The sequence below is a fragment of the Sminthopsis crassicaudata genome, chromosome 1, assembly GCF_048593235.1.
Source record: "Sminthopsis crassicaudata isolate SCR6 chromosome 1, ASM4859323v1, whole genome shotgun sequence".
NCBI classification, from domain to species: Eukaryota; Metazoa; Chordata; class Mammalia; order Dasyuromorphia; family Dasyuridae; genus Sminthopsis; species Sminthopsis crassicaudata.
The window spans coordinates 164,655,129-164,674,968 of NC_133617.1; the positions used below are offsets into that span (position 1 = coordinate 164,655,129).

At 32.4% G+C, this 19,840-nt stretch overlaps 1 protein-coding gene across 2 annotated transcripts in view; it reads left to right on the forward strand.

Moving 5' to 3' along the window:
• The window catches only part of CDYL (chromodomain Y like), a 159,090-nt gene that overhangs the window by 17,655 nt on the left and 121,595 nt on the right, over nt 1-19,840 (forward strand). The window contains exon 1 of one of the 2 annotated variants that reach the window (XM_074270843.1): nt 16,548-17,325. The exons of the other annotated variant lie outside the window; for it this stretch is intronic. The gene's annotated coding sequence lies outside the window, so the exon portion shown is untranslated. Of the gene's footprint in view, nt 1-16,547; nt 17,326-19,840 lie in introns of those variants that run through there. 2 annotated transcript variants of the gene reach the window in all.

Consider the following 19,840-nt stretch of genomic DNA (forward strand, 5'->3'; position numbering starts at 1 on the left):
GTCTCTTTTCTTGTAACAAGGCATCCTCCTCCTTCTTTACCTCCCACCCCTCATTTGACATATATCGTTCTTTCAAATACTTTGATACTTTAGTCCAGATCTCTTTATACTTGATCTTGTCCAGCTGTTTTTCCTATCTTTTCCCCTTAAATTCTCTTTCTTTTTAAGTACCCATTGGGACTAAAATGTTAGTCTATATATAGTGGTTACACTGTCCCTTCATGGTGAAGAGTTTGTTATAAAATCTTTACCAATATAACCCATATTTAGTCACTAATATAACCCATATTTAGTCTTGCTGTCCTATTTTCATCCTTAAATACTCATGAATGGCTTTGGTCTGCTTCTTAGCTTTCTTTGAAAGGGTTTTTCCTCCTTCTGCTTCTTGTTCTTTTTGTGATTAGATAATCACAATGTTCTATCCTAAAGTTAGCCTTGGTTTTCATAATTTTCCCACTTAGCCAGTAAATACCTGACATCTTGGTTAAGGTAATTCCTCAGCCTTCTTTTGTCTCACTGCATTTGATTTGCAGAAGTATAAAACTTTGTATGAAATTGTTTTCAACATCCTTTTCACCATTTATTTCCTTTTTTTTTCTATACAAATAACTTGTTTAGTTAGTGTAAGTTGTAATGTTGTTAGGGTTTTAAAAAATTCCATCCCGTTGTCTTTTTCTTCAGTTCTATTCTAGTTCTGTAAATTTTGAGCTTTACACTGACTAGTTGGTAATGTGATCACATAGAAAGCTGATTTGGGAATGACTCATCTGTAATGAATTGTTTCCTGTTAGACTTATACAGAAAAATATAATCAAAAACTATATAAGAGATATATTACAAAGTGTAATGTAAGGCTTAATGGGGAAAAGATTATTGAAAAAGATAGTAAAAGGAGACTTCCCAGAGGAGATGGCATAGCATTTGAGGGGGGTTTAAATGAATGTGTAAGTCATTCTGGCTATGGAATGATTGTGAAATTGTCAAGGGTAAGGGAGAAGATAGCCAAGGATAGAACTTTATAAAACACTCATCTTAAAGCCTAATGAAAGAGGACAAAGAGATAGGATCTTCAAAGCCAAGGTCAGGAAAAATATTCAGTAGGAGGAAGTAATGAATCAGTCAAACATTTATTAAGTAATTTGAAGATACAAAGACAAAAATGCTCCAACCCCTTCAAGAAGCTTACTTAGGGGGAGACAACATATATTTAGCTAAATCTATAAAATAGTTAAAAAAAAAAAAAGCCTCATTACCAAGAGTTGACATTTGTGCTGACCAAGGGATTCGGAGAGGCATAGGGAAGCAAAGAATGCTTTCCAAGAGTGGGGAACACCCAGTACAAAAGAATGGAGATGGGAATGTCATAATGGCAGCAAGAAAGCCAATTTGGCTTGACTATAGGAATTTGTAATAGATTGAGAAGTTAGAGTGGAGTCAGGTTGTGAAAGATTAATTAATTGTCAACTAATTAATTAGTTTAAATGCTATCTTAGACCTTTTTTAGCTATTCAACTCTGGGCAAGTAACCTCTAAATCTTAGTTTTCCCTAAAATGGTGATTTAAAAATAGTATCTGTGTTGCAGGGTTATTTTGAGAATAAAATAAGAAAACATGTAAGGCACTTTGTAGACCTTTAAAAGGTTATACAAATACTAGCAATTATTTAATAATAGTGGTACAACATGGGGTCAAAATGGATATGGTATGAAGGCAAGAGGACTATCAGAATAAGAATCAAAAGGAAAGGATATGAAGATAAACAGGAAAGTTAGGGTCAGTGGAGGCGGTAATAGAATTAGAAGGTTATGGTCAGACCAGAATTTAAAAAGTTTAGGAATCTTTGTATTTTGCTGTATATATAAGAGGTGGTATAGTCTAAGGTAGGGCCACATTTTGTTATGGTTGGGTAATGGGGGTGGTGAGCAACAAGCTGTTGGAGCTGTGACATATAGTAAGTAGTTACTAATGAATGCTTGTTGACTTAAGAACATTAGGATAGATGGGTAGCATATTATAACGATTACGATGAATATATGCCTGAGAATAGTGGGAGTAGATTGGGTAAAGATATAGAGAAGAAAACTGAGATGGTTATATGACAACAAAAATGGGAGCTTATATGATTCAAATGGGTATTTTTGGACTTAGGAAGTTATTGGATCGTGGTGAAAGAGTACCCTAGAAATAACATTTGAAGAACAATAATTGCCATCTCAAACCCTGTGAATTTGTAGGACTTGAAAATAGTTGTTTTAAAGAGATGTGATGTACTTAGGGAGCAAGGAAGAGGAGTGATATGTTAAAGATAAAATTAAAGAGATTGCAAAGTATTTGGGAATAGAATTGGTGTGTTGTTCTTCCTCCCCCCACCCCGAAAAAAAAGGGGTGGTGGTGAGCATGACAGAATGGATTAGGATGGTGAAAATGGATCTAAGTAAGAACAGATCGAACTGAATAAGGATAAGGATTTGGGAGGGAGTAGTAGGAGAAATTATCAAGTACATCTGAGGGTAATGGTTCAGGGTGACTGATTTGGAAAGTAGTATGTCCAGAAGTAAAATAGTATGTTAGCAGGAGAGAGACAAATTTAATTGGCAAAAATTCAGGAAATTGTTTAACTATAAAATAGAATGTGTTTGAGCATGAAAGTACACATTGACTATTTTGGGGGAAATTTTAGCTGAGAGAAAGCAAATCTGAGAACACATTTACAAGGGGGGAATTTAGCTCTAATAAATGCCAACAGTTCTTTATTCATCGCATGTATAGGGGGGAAAAAACTTGTAGTCTCAACAGTCTGTTAACATGTTAAAATTCCTACTTTAATGAAATCAACAGAAAAGGGAGAAAGGCAGAAAACAGCCCACCTAAGAGAAAACCCTGTCTACTTAATTTTTCTGAATTTTATTCTCATCAAATTCAGATTTTACTCCTTAGTCACCTTCTAGGTTTAGAGTAACTTTTCCCTGAGCTAGAATTTCAATAATTAACATTTATATTATACTTTTACATATATTATCACTTTTGATTCTCATGACCATCATGTGAGGTAGATAGTAAAGCTTATTATCCTCATTGTACAAATGGTCCTGAAGCATAGAGAGGTTAAACAACTTGTTGAAGGTTATATACCTAATAAAAATGACCAGAATTCATTAATGTCTTCTCTGTAGAAAGGGAAAAGAAGTCATCTTGTTCCATAATTATTTTACTCATAGGTGGGGGTGGAGATGGTCTCCTCATCATTTTTGAGTTAAGTAAAATGTTAATATATTTTGTAGTGATTAATTAATTCTCTTTTCTAATTAACTCTTTTTTCTTTTTTTTTTTTTTTCCTAGAGTGTGTACTTCTGCTTCTCAATCCTTCCTTCCCTTCAGGAGAGAAACTCAGAGAAGAATAGGAGAAAGGGGAATTTTAGAATAGGGATAGATTTAAAAAACAAAACAAAATACGTTGTTGTTGGTGGTGGTTTTTTTTTAATCTGCAAAATCTGTCTTTGCCCTCCTGTCCCTCCAGCCAAAAAAAATATAAAACCCCTCTTACAAAGATTTAACAAGTTAAAAGATTCTACATTCTATGACCTTAAAAAAATAAATCTCAATTTGTACTTTTGTATCCTTCACCTCTGTAGCAAGTTTCATTATGAATTTTATGGGAATTGTAGTTGGTCAACATTGGTCATTTTGCTACTCAAAATCCCTTTGTTGCCCCTTGTCCAAGGACTCTTAATTTTTTTTCTCCAGGATGTTTTCCAGTTTCTAACTAGTAGTACTTAATATTCTACTTTTTTTCAGTCTTTTTTTTTTCTTTTTTTTATAATTTTTGTTTCCTTACAGAGTTATTGACTTTCATTTAGCCTATTTTAGTATTCTGGAAGTTTGTTGCTTGGGCAGGGATTTTGAATCTCTTGGTAATCACACTGTTAATGTCCATTCCAATTGAAAAGTTTTCTTCCATTTCTTTCTTTTCTTTTCCAACCTTTCCCTCTAGTTTTCTCATTGATTAAAAAAAAACAAACTTTAAAACTTTTTCTTCATATTTCTAGCAAAAAAAAAGCTGAATATAAAAATTATTAAAACTATAAATAAGACTAGCCTATCTAAAAATAACAATTGAGCAAGGGAAAACCACAAAATCAGAATTAAAAGAATGATTAGAACATATTGGCATTTAATAAGCTGAGAAAGTAGAGGAATGTCTTCATAAATATAAAATACTCAAAGTAATAATAGACCAAAGAAAGATCTTAAATAATCTAGTCTCTAAAAAAGGAAACAATTTGGATTTATTTGCCAAAGGAAAATTTTTTTAATAATAGCCTTTTATTTTTCAAAATATATGCAACGATAGATTTCAACATTCACCTTTGCAAAACCTTGTGCTGAAAATTTTTCTCCCTTCCCTAGATAGCAAGTAATCCAATATATGTGCAGTTCTTCTATACATTTCCACAATTATCATGCTGCACAAGAAAAATCAGATCAAAAAGGAAAAACTGAGAAGGAAAACAAAAAGCAAGCAAAACAACAACAAAAAAAGGTGAAAAATCCCTCTTTGGGACTATCTATCTCTAGATCTATCTCTTATCATAAGACGTCATTGAACTGGCCTGAATCATCTCATTGTTGAAAAGAGCCACATATATCAGAATTGATGATTGTATATATAATCTTGCTGTTGCCATGTATAATAATCTCCTGGTTCTCCTCTGTTCACTTAGCACAAGTGCACGTAAGTCTCTCCAAATCTCTCTGAAATCATCCTGTTGATTGTTTCTTATGGAACAATAATCTTCCATAATATTCATATACCATAACTTATTCTATCATTCTCCAATTGAGAATCCACTCAGTTTCCAGTTTCTTGTCCCTGCAAAGAGGGCTGCCACAAACATTTTTTGCACATATGGGTCCCTTTCCCTTCTTTATGATCTCTTTGGGATATAGCAACACTGCTGGTCAAAGGATGTGCACAGTTTGATAACTTTTTGAGCATAGTTCCAAAATGCTCTCCAGATCTGTTCACAGTTCCACCAACAATGTATCAGTGTCCCAGTTTTCCCACATCCCCTCCATCATTCATGATTGTCTTTTCTTGTTATCTTAGACAATTTGAGAGGTATGTAGTGGTATCGTAGAATTTTCTTAATTTGCATTTCTCTAATCAATAGTGACAGCATTTTTTCATATGACTAGAAATGGGTTTAATTTCTTTGCCTGAAAATTGTGTTTTTGTCCTTTAACCATTTATTTTATATTTATATAATGGAAATAAGGAAACAGCCCCATTCTAGATGGAACAGAAAGGAATATAGAAGTGTAAAATTGCTAAAACTCTTCCTGAATAGAGTATTCTTCTCTTTTAATATTTCCACAACAAACTCTTAAATATTTACTTTTCATTTAAAGTGAAGAATTCAGAATTACAGTGCTACTTCATTGTTTAAAGTATATTTAAACAAATCTAAAAGAGTATTTTTAGTAACAAATGTAATTTATACCAATCACTTTCTTTTGGTTTAAAAAGTCAGCAGAAAAGTGTGTTTTTAGCTCTATGTCATATACTATTGTGATTATGGTTGAATTTAAAAATCACCTTTATGTTTTAATTTAGACCAAGTGATAGTTAACATTTTTTTTAACCTATAAACAACCTATAAAAACACAAACAAGGACAATATAAAATACTTGGGAATACACCTGCCACAACAAACCTAGAAACTATATAAAAATTATTTAAAAAAAAACTTTAAAAAATAAAAAATAGATTTAAGTAATTGGAGAAATATTAGTTGTTCATGGGTAAGCAGGGCCTAAATAATAAAAATGAGAATTTTACTTAACAATTTTGATTAACATTTTGCAGCTATCAAATTGGCTAAAATGATTGAGGGGAAAAGTGAAAAATATTGGGGGGTTTGGAAAAATCAGGACACTAATTCATTGTTGATAGAATTGTGAATCGATCCAATATCTTGATGAGCAATCTGGAATTATACCCAAAGGGTTATTAAACTACCCTACTAATTACCTTTAGTAATTACTTATAAATTACCTTTTCCTAGTAATACAGAAAGGAAAAGAATCTAGGTATTCTAAATGTTCATGGCAGCTCTCTTTGTGGTGGCAAAGAACTGATAATTGTAGGATACTCATAATGTTAAAGACAACTTATTTGTATGAAGCATAATATAACTAAAAATCAAAGAGCCAAAGGAATTTAACCAAAACTACTGTTATCTAATATCATTAGGAAGCTATAGAATCAAATGTAATAAGCAAAGGAATAACAAAACAAAGCCTTCTTTTCTGTTAACAAACAGTAAAATTTATTATTTTTATATTATTTTGATTATTAGCAATATTATTTTGAGAACAACTCAGAGTGAATAAGTAATTTTGGCTATTATAACCAAATTAACTACAAAAAACATATAAAGGAAGACTAACATTCTCTGCATCCAGAGGAAAAACATAACTAGAAATGTGTATAGTATATATGGAATAATTTTACATATATACATACACACATATATTTATGTCTAATAGCCATCTCTGGTGAGGGAAGTGTGCATAATAACTAAATTGGAATATTTGTCCTCTTGTTGGACCTCCATTTTCTCTGATATTTCTGCTAGTAGTTCAGCAATTGTGTCCTAATTCTTGAGAATATAGTTCATCTGAGCTGGGTTATTTAAATTGAGCACAGCTTTGAGTATTCTGTTAAAATCTCTTGATCCTTAAGTAATTTTTTTCATCATTTCTAATAAAAATCTGCTTTTTTGTCAAAGAAAACAAAAACAAGAAAAAAAATGACTAGTTCTGCCAATCTGTCAGTTAACATCTTATCCACCTTAAGAAAAGGTATTGTCCTTTCTTTGGTCTTCCTTTTTCTCCTAGTATATATAGTTACCTCCCTTGACCACCCTCAGTGCCCTTATTTTGTACCTACCCTAACAAGCATGTTTGTCCTCTTCTTTTACTTTGCTTTGCATCATTCCTCTGAGTGTATATTCTTTTGTTTCCTTGTGCATCCATTTTCTATTCAGAAAAATCCCATTTTTCCTTCTCATTCAAATTTATTCCCTTCAGACTTTTCTTGACCATCTTTCTTTCTTTTTTTGTTACCTTCAGATTCAAATTGTGGGCCCCTGCTTAGGTATCTTCTGATCCTTTTGAAGGTGCTTACCTACCCACAGCAACTATTTCCTCCCTTTTAGAGAGAATCAAATCAACAATAGAATTTCTCTTTCTTGATCCTTTTTTATTTTTCAGAATGAAATTATTATAAACATAACAACTTATTAGCTGATTAGCCTTTAAAAGAGAGTATGGGGAGGTGAGTACCCTTATCACTTCTATGTGATGTTTTCTATGTCAGGCTTATGGCATGCTTTCTTTCTCTTTAGGTGATTTGAAGTATAGTTGTAATGTACTGACATGTGTTTCTTTCTCCTTTGACCTTTGCCTGAATCTATTCACTACAATATTTCTCCCCAATCTTCAATTTGCTATTCTAGTTTCTGTATTTACGCATCTGAATACATCTTTATGTACAGTGCTAACCATGAGCTTCCCACCCACTCCTTTTACAACCTATATAATTTCTTTTGACTAAGATATGAACATCCACACATGTATTTCAACATTGAGTTTAATTCTGCCATATCTAAGTGAGAGCTGTGATTTACCCCAATTTTAATCAGACCTAGCCCCTTCTTCTTGTTTATTTTCTAACTTTAGGCTTTTATGAGGATGACATTTCTTACTTTTTCCTCATTTCTTGGAATTTATCTTCTATTATTAACACATGAATGTCTCTATTGTTTTTCTATAGCTTGAGGTATAATACATTAATAGTCTGATTTCATTTCCCTTGCCCTTCCCCCCCTTTTTTGGTTTTATTTAGAGAACTTTTGATTTGTTTTTTCTCACCAATATTTCTTTGTTAGATATACTCTATCTCTCAAGGAATATATCATTTTTCTGTTTTTAGTTATGGTCCAGATGTGCAAATCCCATTTTCACATTGCTTTTTCAGTGAAGTTACTGTTTTTTAAACAATTTCACTTCCCAATTAGTTTTTTTATCTCAGGCATCTTTTACTTTTATTGAATACCATTGGGGGCAAGAAATTGTTTATTGTGGCATACAGATTGAAATCTTTTAGGTTTAGGTTTCTTCTGGCATTATTTTTTACCACTTGGATCATGGAAAGTGGGTTCATAAGAATTGAGATTTTTTGTTGTGTTCACATATTTAATTTTGACAAATACTTCTCAAAGATCCTGTATGAAATTGAGTCATGTTGATAGTCTAATAGTAACTTAATGTAACTTGCTACTTTTAAATTTTATTGTTTGTTAATAGAAAAGAAGGATTTGTTCTGTTATCCCTTTGCTCATTATTGTTTGTTAACAGATAAGAAGGATTTGTTCTGTTATTCCTTTGCTTATTACATTTGATTCTGTAGCTTCCTAATAATATTAGATAACAGTAGTTTTGGTAAAATTCCTTTGACTCTCTGATTTTGAGTTATATTATGCTTCATACAAGTAAGTTGTCCTTAATTTTGCTTTTTTTCTGTATGTTCTAAACCTTTGTGGAAGTCTGATAAAGCCTGTGAACCCTTTATCAGAATGTTTTTAAAATGCACAAAATAAAACAAAGGATTTTAAAGGGAATTAATTATATTGAAACATAGTTATTGATATTTTTTAAAACTTCAGGGACTCCAAGGATCCCTTTATCACATTCATATACTGAGTTATTTGACTATTCCTAAATTGTTGGCCTCATTATTTGAATAATACCCACCTTACTTTATTTTGCACATAAGGGTATTTTCTTGTTGTCAGTATGCTTATTAGGTTCTAATACCAGAAGTAGATTCAGTTTGGTAAATTTTCTTACAACTTCCTAAATGGTTAAGCCAGTTCTCACAGTTCACAGTTAATATATGGAGTAACATAATAATATATATTAATTAATAACATAATTAATATGACTGTCACACCAGTGTTTCCCCCTTGTTTACCATCTTTGCTAATTTGATAAGTGTACATCAGGAATGCCATAATTTTGCATTTTTGTAGTTATTAGTGATTTTGAATAATTTCTAAATCAGTGCTTATGTTATACATTTTAAAAATTCATTTTCTCTCATGTCTCTTGGGAAATAACTCTTAATCTTACACATTTATGTATGCTATTAATTTGTAAGTCTAACTTATGGGAAATATGTAATATGAAGATTTGCTCATAGCCTGAATATTCGGATTTAAAATATATCGGATTTTGATAGAGTTTTGTGTGTTTTGTGTAATTGAGAAGGTTATTGGAATCTTTTGGTTTGTATGACATTATAATTTTCCCTTTGTTTATAGTTATAGAATTTAGACTCTTTTATTCACCTAATTTTTTTTTACTGTAACTTTTCATATTTAACTAGTTTATTCATTAAAAATTTATTTTATATGATATAAGCTAAGGGATTAAGCCAGACTGCTTTTCCTTTGTTTTTAGTAGTTCATTCCCAGTAGTTTGTGTTCTTGGGCTTATCAAATATGAGGTTATGACATCTAGGTTTTACATATTTATGCCATTCTACATATATTGTGCCAATAGATATAATTTATAATATAATTTGGAATTTGAGGATTTCAGATCTTCCTTAATTCCTTTATTACTTATCTCTTAAAAGTCTTATCTTAAAAATCTTATTCCACAATGAATTTTGTTATTCTCTTTTATTCTAAAAAGTATTCATTTGGCAGTTTTATTGGCAAAACAATTCCCCCCCCCCCCCCCAGGCAGTTGAGATTAAGTGACTTGCCAGAATTACACTGCTAGGAAGTGTTAAGTGGCTGAGTCAAATTTGAACTCAGGTCCTCCTGACTTCAGGACAAAAAATTAAAATTTTTAAAATAGTATTTTAATTTTCCAAACACATGCAAAGATGGCTTTCAACATTTCACCTTTGCAAAACCTTGTTCCAAATTTTTCTTTCTTTCCCTCTCTCCAAGACAGCAAGCAATCCAATACAAATTGACAGTTATTGTGCAGTTATTCTAAATATATATCCATATTTGTCATAATACACAAGAAAAATCAGATCAAAAAGGGAAAAAATACAACAAGAATAAAAAATACCCAAGCAAACAAACAACAACAAAAGTGAACTATACTTTAATCTATATTCAGTCTGTATAGTTCTTTGGATGGGGATGGCGCTTTTCATCACAACTCTATTGGAATTAGCATTAAATCTTAAAACAACTTGGGCAGTATGGTCAAGGTGAAGGTGGAAGACTGTTTAGCAATAAAATGGGAACCAGTTTGAGATCTGCTTTTCATACTATAAACAAGAGATACCTCTCTAGAAGATGCAAAGCTTATTTAAAAAACAACAACAACAACAACAACAACAACAACTATAGAAGGCGGCTTTGTGATAGATGATCCTGCAGTCAGGAAGATTCACTTTCCTGAGTTCAAAATTGGCCTCAAACACTTCCTAGCTATGTGATTCTGGGCAAGTCATATAACCTTGTTGCCTCAGTTCCTCATTTGTAAAGTGAGCCGGAGAATGAGATAGCAAACTCCTCTCATCTCTATCAAGAAAATCTTGATGTTGAAAATCTTGACATTAAGGAAACTCAACAGCAGTCTGGTGAAAAACATCTGACCTTATGCCATCCAGTATTTGTAATTCCTCAAACATCTCGTGCTCAGCTTGACATTTGTTACTCTCCATATTAGGATCATCATAGAATCATGGATTTAGAATTAGAAGGAACCTTTGAAGCCATTAATTCCAACCCTCAATCATTTTCGAGATGAGGAGTGCCTTCTTGCCCTCCCCAGGTTCACAAAGCTAATAAGTGCCTGAGGTGGAATCTAAACCTAGGTGTTGCTGATATTATATATTAATATTATATAGAGGTCTCACAACTATAAGTTGTGAATTAATTTTTCATTATGATAGTAGAAAAGTACCAGATACAGTCGGTCCTGAGTAACATTGCAATCTTTTTTACCTTTTCTCAAAAAAAAATTTTTTAAAGAAAATTTTAAAAAGAAATTGACTATATTTTAACAAACATGAAATAACTACTATCAAAATCAACACCAATAGCTTTCTTTACATCTTAATGGAGAACACTTCATCTATTAATTGTGTGGAATGTCATATTTGTTAGTGAAAATAGCAAATTAAAATACAAATATTTAACCAATTGTTACATAAGTGGATTTTGAAAAATTCTGGGTAAGGTATTAAAAAATATCAAGAAGTTACAGAGGAAAAAAATTTTTTTCTTAAAACTTTAGATGAAATTCAAGTCAAATCCTGGCTAGAGAGAGAGAGCAAATAATAACATGAGAACAGACAAAAAAATTCAAAACATTATTTCTGTTGCAAATAGTTTTCATTATTAATAACTTTAAAAGTACTTTTTAAAAATCTCTAACATTGTTTCTTGTTTGGTACATACACGATCTAATTATATATATACATACATACACACACACACACACACACACGCGCGCGCGCGCACACACAACATATGCTCCATAACTATAGAAATCATGGAAAGAGGAGCTGGATATTTAAAGGATGTTGTGAGACCCAGAACTACAAAATATTTGAGTAGGAAGGAAACAATGATTTTTAAAAAAAATTTTTTTATTGATACCTTTTGCTTTTCATATCATTGTAATTTTTTTTTTATTTTTAGTTTTTTTAGTATCTCTTGCCTGACTTCCCAGAAGGACCTATTATTAACAGATTTTTTTAAAGAGAAAAAAAAATAAAAATTATCACAGCTTGCGAATATATTGAAAAACCCTGAAAACATATGAATACACAATACCTATAAGAAATTCTACTTTCACAAAAATGTCTACAGATATAGCACATTGCACATTTTCAACTTTCTTCTGTGTGTATTACATAACCTAGTCCTTTCCTACCTTTCCAGATTTCTTACACTTTACGCCATGACAAGTACTCTCAGTTATACTGGCCCCTGATTGTTCAGTGAACATTACACTCCATGTGGTGGTTCTAGGTAATTTCTCTGGCTCTACCTGGTGATCTCTTTGCCATCTTTTTAAGCCCAACTGAAATGCTACCAGAAGAGGCCTTTCTCAGTCCCTCTTAAGTCTAGTGCCTTCCCACTGTTAAATTAATTAGCTATTTATCCTATATGTTGCTTTTTACTTATTTGTATGTTGTCTTTCTCTATTAAATTATAAACTCCTTGAAAGTAGGGGACTGTCTTTTGCCTCTTTTTGTATCCCCAGTGCTTAATGTAGTGCCTGGCACATAGATACTTAATACATGTTTTAGAAATAAGATTGAACTTTGAATTTTGTACTTTGTAAAGGTGTACCATAATCAAACAACAAGATTTTAATACATATGCAACAATTTTGATGTGACCTCCAGAATGAAAGGTGTAATGGAGATAGTAGAAGTTGACTGAGGTCGTTATGCTGGAAGGACCTCTTGTATTTGATCTGCTGGTCTAAGATGATATCATCCAGAAACTGTTACAAATGCAATGGATAACATTGTGCCCTGTCTTATCAATTAAATTTAATTAATCCTAACTCAGAAAACTAAAGTATAAGAGAAATTTATTTAAATTCTTAAATGATTTTTTAAAAGGAATGTATTGTTTTTATACTTTTGATATTCAAGTTTGAAACTGCGTTGAAACTTTCTGGACAACCTAAATATGCTGATTTCCCCCCCCCCAACCCCTCCCTTGTTTATCACATGGAATTTAGTAAATGGGGAACCTTGTGGAGAGAAATTTTAGTAGGGATTTGGGATGCTTCCTTGAAAGAGTTAGAGAAGTGAATGAAAGGCCAGATTGAGAAATGAGTTAGAGAATCAAAATGGATATTTGGTAAAAACAAAACAAAACAGAAGTGAGTATGTCATTAGTATTAACAAATGTTTAGTACCCAGTGTGAATGAGTGGATTAAGCAAACAAGAATAAACAAATTTCTATGTGTAGTAAGTAGTTGATCAGGAGCAGACAGCATGAATTTATGAAGAATTGAAGTGATTATGAATAGGCAATTAAAAAAAATCTGCATGAGAATTTAGACATTGCATTAAGAACACCAAACTCATTGATTGTCATGATTCCAAGTAATTAGTTTGACTTTTGTCACCTAATTTGTCCTCTCTGTACTTTTTCAGTCAGTGGGCTTCTTGTCCATGCCCTACCACAAATCTTCCAGTTCTTCTACCCAATACAATGGCATTTCTTTTATAGGTCCTTTAACATTTTTGGGGTGCAGCATTTGAGAGTAGCCATTTGTCATTTTACATATAGGTCATCCTACCTTTTCTTTTTATACCTACATTCTATCTTTTCATACATGTTCTTGATTTTGCCTTTTATATTATTTATCTCATGTAATTGATATTATGATGTAATCTATTTTTGCCCACTTTTCTTCTTTACTTTGCCCTTTTGAGGACAACTGTACTTTTGCTTTTTCAGAGACTATGAGTTTGTCAAGCCTGTCACATACGAGATGATGTTAGCATAGAACATTCTTTTAGAATTTTATACCTGGAATTGATCAGAGAGATCATCTAGTGCCTCAGTTTTTAGAGATTAAGAAATTGAAGCCCAGAGAGATTTCATCACAACAATAAAGAAACCATATAAGAAAAATGAATTGTAATTAAGTGGGAAGTAAAGGAGTTGCAAGAAGACCTTTTGCTTCAGTTGTCCAAGAGTTTCATAATAATGGCAAGAACTAGAATTAGTGGTAGAATTAAGAGAAAGAAGGTAAGACTTTTTGATTTGCCACATGGGGGAATTGGTAGATTGTTTAGATGATACCAAGATTTTAAAAAGTTGGAAAAGAGATCAATGGTGACTAAAGGCCATATTTTTTTTCCTCTATAGTATTTTATTTTTCCAAATGCATGTAGTTTTCAACATTCTTTTTTGTAAGAGATTATTTAAATTTTTCTCTCTCCTTCCTTTACCTGCCCCCTCCCCAAGAGCACATAAAATCTGATACAGCTTAAAATATATGCTGTCATATTTCCATTTTTTCATGATGTAAAAGAAAAATAAGACCAAAAGAAAACCATGAGAGAAAGAAAACAAAAAATTTTTGTTATTGTCTTTTCATGTCATCTTAGCTAATCTGATAGGCATGAGATATCTTAAGAGTTGTTTTACTTAGCATTTCTGTAGTCAATAGTGATTTAGAGCATTTTTAATATGATTAGAAATGATTTTAATTCTTTCTGAGAATTGTCTTTCCACATTCTTTCACCATTTATCAATTAGAGAATGAGTTGTATTATAAATTTGAGTCAGTTCTCTATTGTAGAAATGAATATTTATCAGAAACATTGGCTATAAAAATTGTTTCCCAGCCTTTGCTTCTCTCCTAATTGTGGCTGCATTGGTTTTCTTTGTGCAAATTCTTTAATTTAATGTAAACAAAATTATCCCTTTTGAATTTTATAATATTCCCTAGCTTTCCTTTGGCTATAAATTCCTCCCTTTTCTATGTAGACTATCCCTTGCTCTACTCATTTGCTTATATTATCACCCTTTGTGTCTAAACGACCAACTCATTTCATCCTTAGCTTGGTATAGGGTGTTAGACATTGGCCAGTGTCTAGTTTTTGCTATATTTTTTCCAATTTCCTCAACAGTTTTTTTTTTTTTTTTTTTTTTTTGTCAAAATAGTGAGTTCTTGTTTCAGAAGCTGTAGTCTTTGGGTTTATCAAACATTAGAGTACAATAGTCATTAACTATTGTGTCTAGTGTATCTAACCTATTCCATTCATTCACTGCTTAATTTCTTAGCCAGTACCAATGTTGGCTACAATTTTATACTATAATGTTAGGTCTGATCTGGCTAGGCCACTGATGGCCATAATTCAAAGAGAAATATTGGCAAACTTGATTTGGGGCATATTGAATTTGAGAGTTTGGGGCAACATTCAGGTAGAAATCTTTAGTTGTCAGTTGAGATAGGCTTGAAAAGCGAAGAGATGTTAGGTCTGGAGATGGAAAATTAGGGATGAAATCTGTAGGAATAAATTTTATTATTCATTAATGTCATTTCCTCTTTTTTTTTTTTTTTTTTTTTTTTTTTTAAACTGAGGCAATTGGGGTTAAGTGACTTGCCCAGGGTCACACAGCCAGGACATGTTAAGTGTCTGAAGCCAGATTTGAACTCGGGTCCTCCTGAATTCAGGGCTGGTGTTTTTATCCACTGCCACCTAGCTGCCCCTGTCATTTCCTCTTTTAAACTATTTTCTGTTCTCCAAATAGTCTTTTATTTCTTATATTCCTTCCAGTTTCCATCTTGAAGCAAAAGTAGGAGGATTTGTTGGGTTGTCCTTACTCAGCAAGTAGCTGAGAAAAGAAATGACATAGTCAGTGGGGAAACTAAGGGTTGTTACAGAAAATAGGGAAAAGATGGAAAGAAAGGTGCAGAATGGATTATAGACTTAATCACCATTTGATAGTTATTATTTGCGTCACTAAGTGCATACCTACCTCACTTTGCTGCTTTATTTTCATCAGTCTTTTAGATTCTAAAAGACTTTGTTTCTTACTGAGGAGTGAGCTCCTTATTTTCTCAATCACTTCATCTCTGGGCCATTTGAAATAATTTCCTATTTCTCTTTCTGAGACTGATAAAGAAAAGCAACACCCCACCACCACTACCCCATTTCTTTTCTTCGAGGCAAATCCCTTCACATATATAGTAGATCTTAGATTCTGTCTCATCATGCATTCATAATCCTTCTTTTATGTCCCTTCTTTGTCCCCCATTTTCAGTTTTATCCTAGTACCCTATTATGTCTTTCTTATCCTAGGTAAATTATTTTCTTTCTATAAAGGATTTTAAAAACTATACTCAAAATTAGCTATTTTGTATTTTATAATTCTCCTTTGCTTGGTTAACAATGTCTCTCTTATGTAGGGATGTAAGAGGTATATGAGTTGTTTCTGGAGTATCATCTAATATCCAGGATACATATTTTTTAAATGTATTGTGGAATATGATATAAGGTAATGGTCTAAACGATTTCAGAAGGTTTGTGCAGTTCGGTAGATGAGTAGGGAATTTATCTGTTTCATAATAATTGCTATACTTGTAAATTTGTGTTTTATTTTATGCACTTTAAAAACCTTATTCTGAGGACTTTATCCATGGACTTGAATCAGAGAGCAAAAGGGGCCCATAACACAAAGGTTATTAAACCCTAAAATATAGAGAAAGCAGTTTCATATAGTATGTGGTTTGTTTGTTTTTTTTCTTAAGTTAATATACATTTATTTCTCCCTATTCATCCTAACAATGGCTTTATTTGTTTGTTTGTTTTCGTGACTATACAGACTACATTTGTGAATAACAGAAGTTTTTTAGGAGCTTCTCAATAAGGTCATATAAAACTTAAGAGACAATAGGCAAATTTTCAATACGATTGGAAGAGAAGATATAACTAAAATAGTTTGAACTTATGAAATTAACAGTTGAAAAAGGACATCCAGGGGTGTCTTTTAAAATTAAATTAAGAAAGGAAAAGATTAAGCTTATCCATAATTATTTCCTTTGTTGCATTGCAGACTTGTGTAGTTTGAATCTTATTTAATCCTCTAATATCTAGCATTATGCCTTATATTTACTCCAGTATTTTTGCCTTTCTTTCTTATTTGTTCCTGAGCTTCCCATGAATTGAGTTGTTTTCACTTTTTCCTCTAGCATTGACCATGGTTTCCCTGATCTACTTGTGAAATATATATCTTTATCACATGTTATCCATCATTGCTCCCTCTTTTACATAACATTTGATGGGGTTATTGGTATTTGGTAATCTTACTTTCTTTTATAATGTCACTTCTTAGCATTTTTTGCCTCACTTACCATCCTTACAACCCCCACACTTTAGCAGATGATATTGCTGTCTCCTATTTCATGAGAACAGTAGACCTATTCCAACATGAACTTCCTCACCTTCAGTGACAAATTCTTATGGGAAAAGGTTGCTTCCTTTATATCATTTGCATCCCCAGTAAGTGGTTATTAAACTATTATTCCATTTCTCAGATGTTGGTAGTATCAACCTTGTTTTCTTCTTTTTAGTCATAGCAAAAAATATCCCTCTTTACAAAAGCTGATCCCTTTGCCCTCCACCTTAGATCTTATTCCATCTATTTCCCTCAGGCTCTTACCTATTCGTTTTCTCCCTTTATTTTGGAGTGACAAGAGGCTATGTCATAACACCAGAGTGAACCATGCTGTCCTCTTCTGCCAGGGTGAGTAGAGTATTCATTTTCTTTTTCCATCTTTGTGACCAGCTCAGACAAATATTAATAATCCCATAACCTACTTATAATGTAACATGCACACACCTTTGTCTTTGGTATTACTTTTGTACCATTTTCCTCACAAGAATATATATTCCATTGCTGGCTGATACTGTCATGAATGAAATGAGACTGTTTGGACCCTTTAGTGCCTGTTTAATGTTTAATGCCTATTTGAGCAACACTTCCTGGGCACCGTATAGTTGCATACCCGTAATGTTTCATTGTCTGCACAATCTTTCTATCCTTAGCCTTATATATTTTCCTAAGGGACCCTTGCCCTCCCATTCTCCAGTTTTTGTTTCTTTGAGATTTTTCTGTGTTTTCTGTTTGGTTTGATTTGGTTTTTGTTTTTAGACATGGTGTTCTAGGTTTACTGTCTCATGGTGTGTAGCTTAGTCTTAGGTGGCCTTTTCAAAACTACTCATCTTTACATAATAGAACTCATTATGGATTATTGATAAGATGGTTCAGTTTTTATAGATGTATTTTACTTACTGGTGTGTGTGTGTGTGTGTGTGTGTGTTGAGGAGAAAGAGAGAATTACAAATGGAGATTTTTAGGCCTTTATAGTTGTCAGATAATGAAACACTTTCTATAATTACTGGGTAGAATGCAATGTCCATATAAAATGTGTACATGTGAATTTTAAAGGGAATTTCTTGAAACAAGATTGCTCATCATTACAGGGTATTTAGGTTAACCACCCATCCTCATTTCTTCTGCATATTCCTTTTGGGAGGGGGGTAGAGGGAGGTGAGGCATTTGAAGTTAAGTAATTTGCTCAGGATCATACAGCTAGTGTTACATTCTGAGGTTGAATTTGAACTCAAGCCCTCCTGATTCCACAGCTAGTACTTTATCCATTTGTCATCTAACTGCCCTTTCTTATTCCAACTATTTCCTCTGACATATTGTCCTAGCTCTCCAATCCTATCTTATTAAAAAATTTTTAAAAAGGCATCATTTGTAATGGGTCACAGTGGAAATACTGCTAGACTTATAGTCAGGATGATATTGATTTAGAGTCCACCCTCAAGAACTTTTAGCAGTATGACCATGAAATGGTCATCTTCACCTTTCAAATAGCAATCATTAAATGCCTAACGTATTTAACTTTCCCAAGGTTATGAGACTCAATTGAGATAAAGTAAAAAGCACTTTGCAAATATTAAAGTTAAATAATATTATTAATCTATTGGAAAACTTATCTGCTTAGTTCTACTTCTTTAATATCCATTATTTCCTTAGTTTCTAGTTAAACTTTTGCTTAACCAAAGTAGTTCTTTTGAAAAACATTAAAGACTTATTTGACAAATCCATTGTGGTCTTATCTTTCAGGACTTTTTGCAGCTTCTGACATTAGCAACCATTTGCTTATTTAGAATCCTCTCCTCCATTTTTGATACACCCTACTAGATGGCTGGATTTTGAGTTAGAAAACTTGAATCAAAAAATCCTGAGCTTTAGTTTCAATATGATCTTGGATGAGTCAAATCATTTAATTTCTCTCAGTTTTTTGTTTTTTGTTTTTTGTTTTTTGTTTTTTTTTTTTGTCTGTGAGGGAGTTTGGATGATCTCTCTGACTTTTCAGCTTATTTCAACTATAATCCTAATTGTACTTTTTTTTTTTTTTTTTTTTTTTTTTAATCCTTTTCACTGATAGCTAGCTAATTCTTACCAAGGGAAGGAAATCAGTGTATAATGCCTGCTGTGTGCCAAGCATTGTTGTTAAAGTATCTTACAAATATCCTGTTTGATCCTCACAACTTTTAAAGTAAGTTGTGGTGTTAATGATCCCCATTTTGAAGTTGAAGGAGCAATTGCTAAAGATCACACAGGTAGTTAAGTATCTTAGACCAGGTTTAATTTGGGGTTCTCCTGACTACCGTCTCTATACAGATGTCTCCCAAATTCCTATCTCCTGTCTTAACATCTTTTATGGGCTTCAAATCTTTATCTCCATTGAACTTTCCACAACTAATTGAAAATTGAACATTTGAAACTGAGCTAATTATTTTCCCACTTTGCTCAGTCTTTTCCTTACAACTTAACTCTTCCTATCATTTAAAAACAAATACAAATATCACCTGCTATAGGAATCTATCTTGTTTACTCCCTCATCCCTTTACTTCAATTTTGTACACATTTTTTATTGAATTTAATTTTCTAAGCACTGTCTTGGTTTCTTATTTATATAAGTTGCCTGGCATATAACTTGTACTTAATGTATGCTTTCTATATTAAATTGAACTTCTTTACTATTCCTATTTGGGATCATCATTCCCCTGTCCTCTTTGTTTATAACTTTTTATTTCCATTTGTTTTTAAACCCTTCATGTTCTTAATATTACTTCCCCAAAAGCATCCCTCAACTTTGCTCTCAATTTTCACTGTTACTATTAAAATGTAGTGCTGTTAATATCGCAACCACTTCTAAGTAGATCATACTCTGTATGTTTCC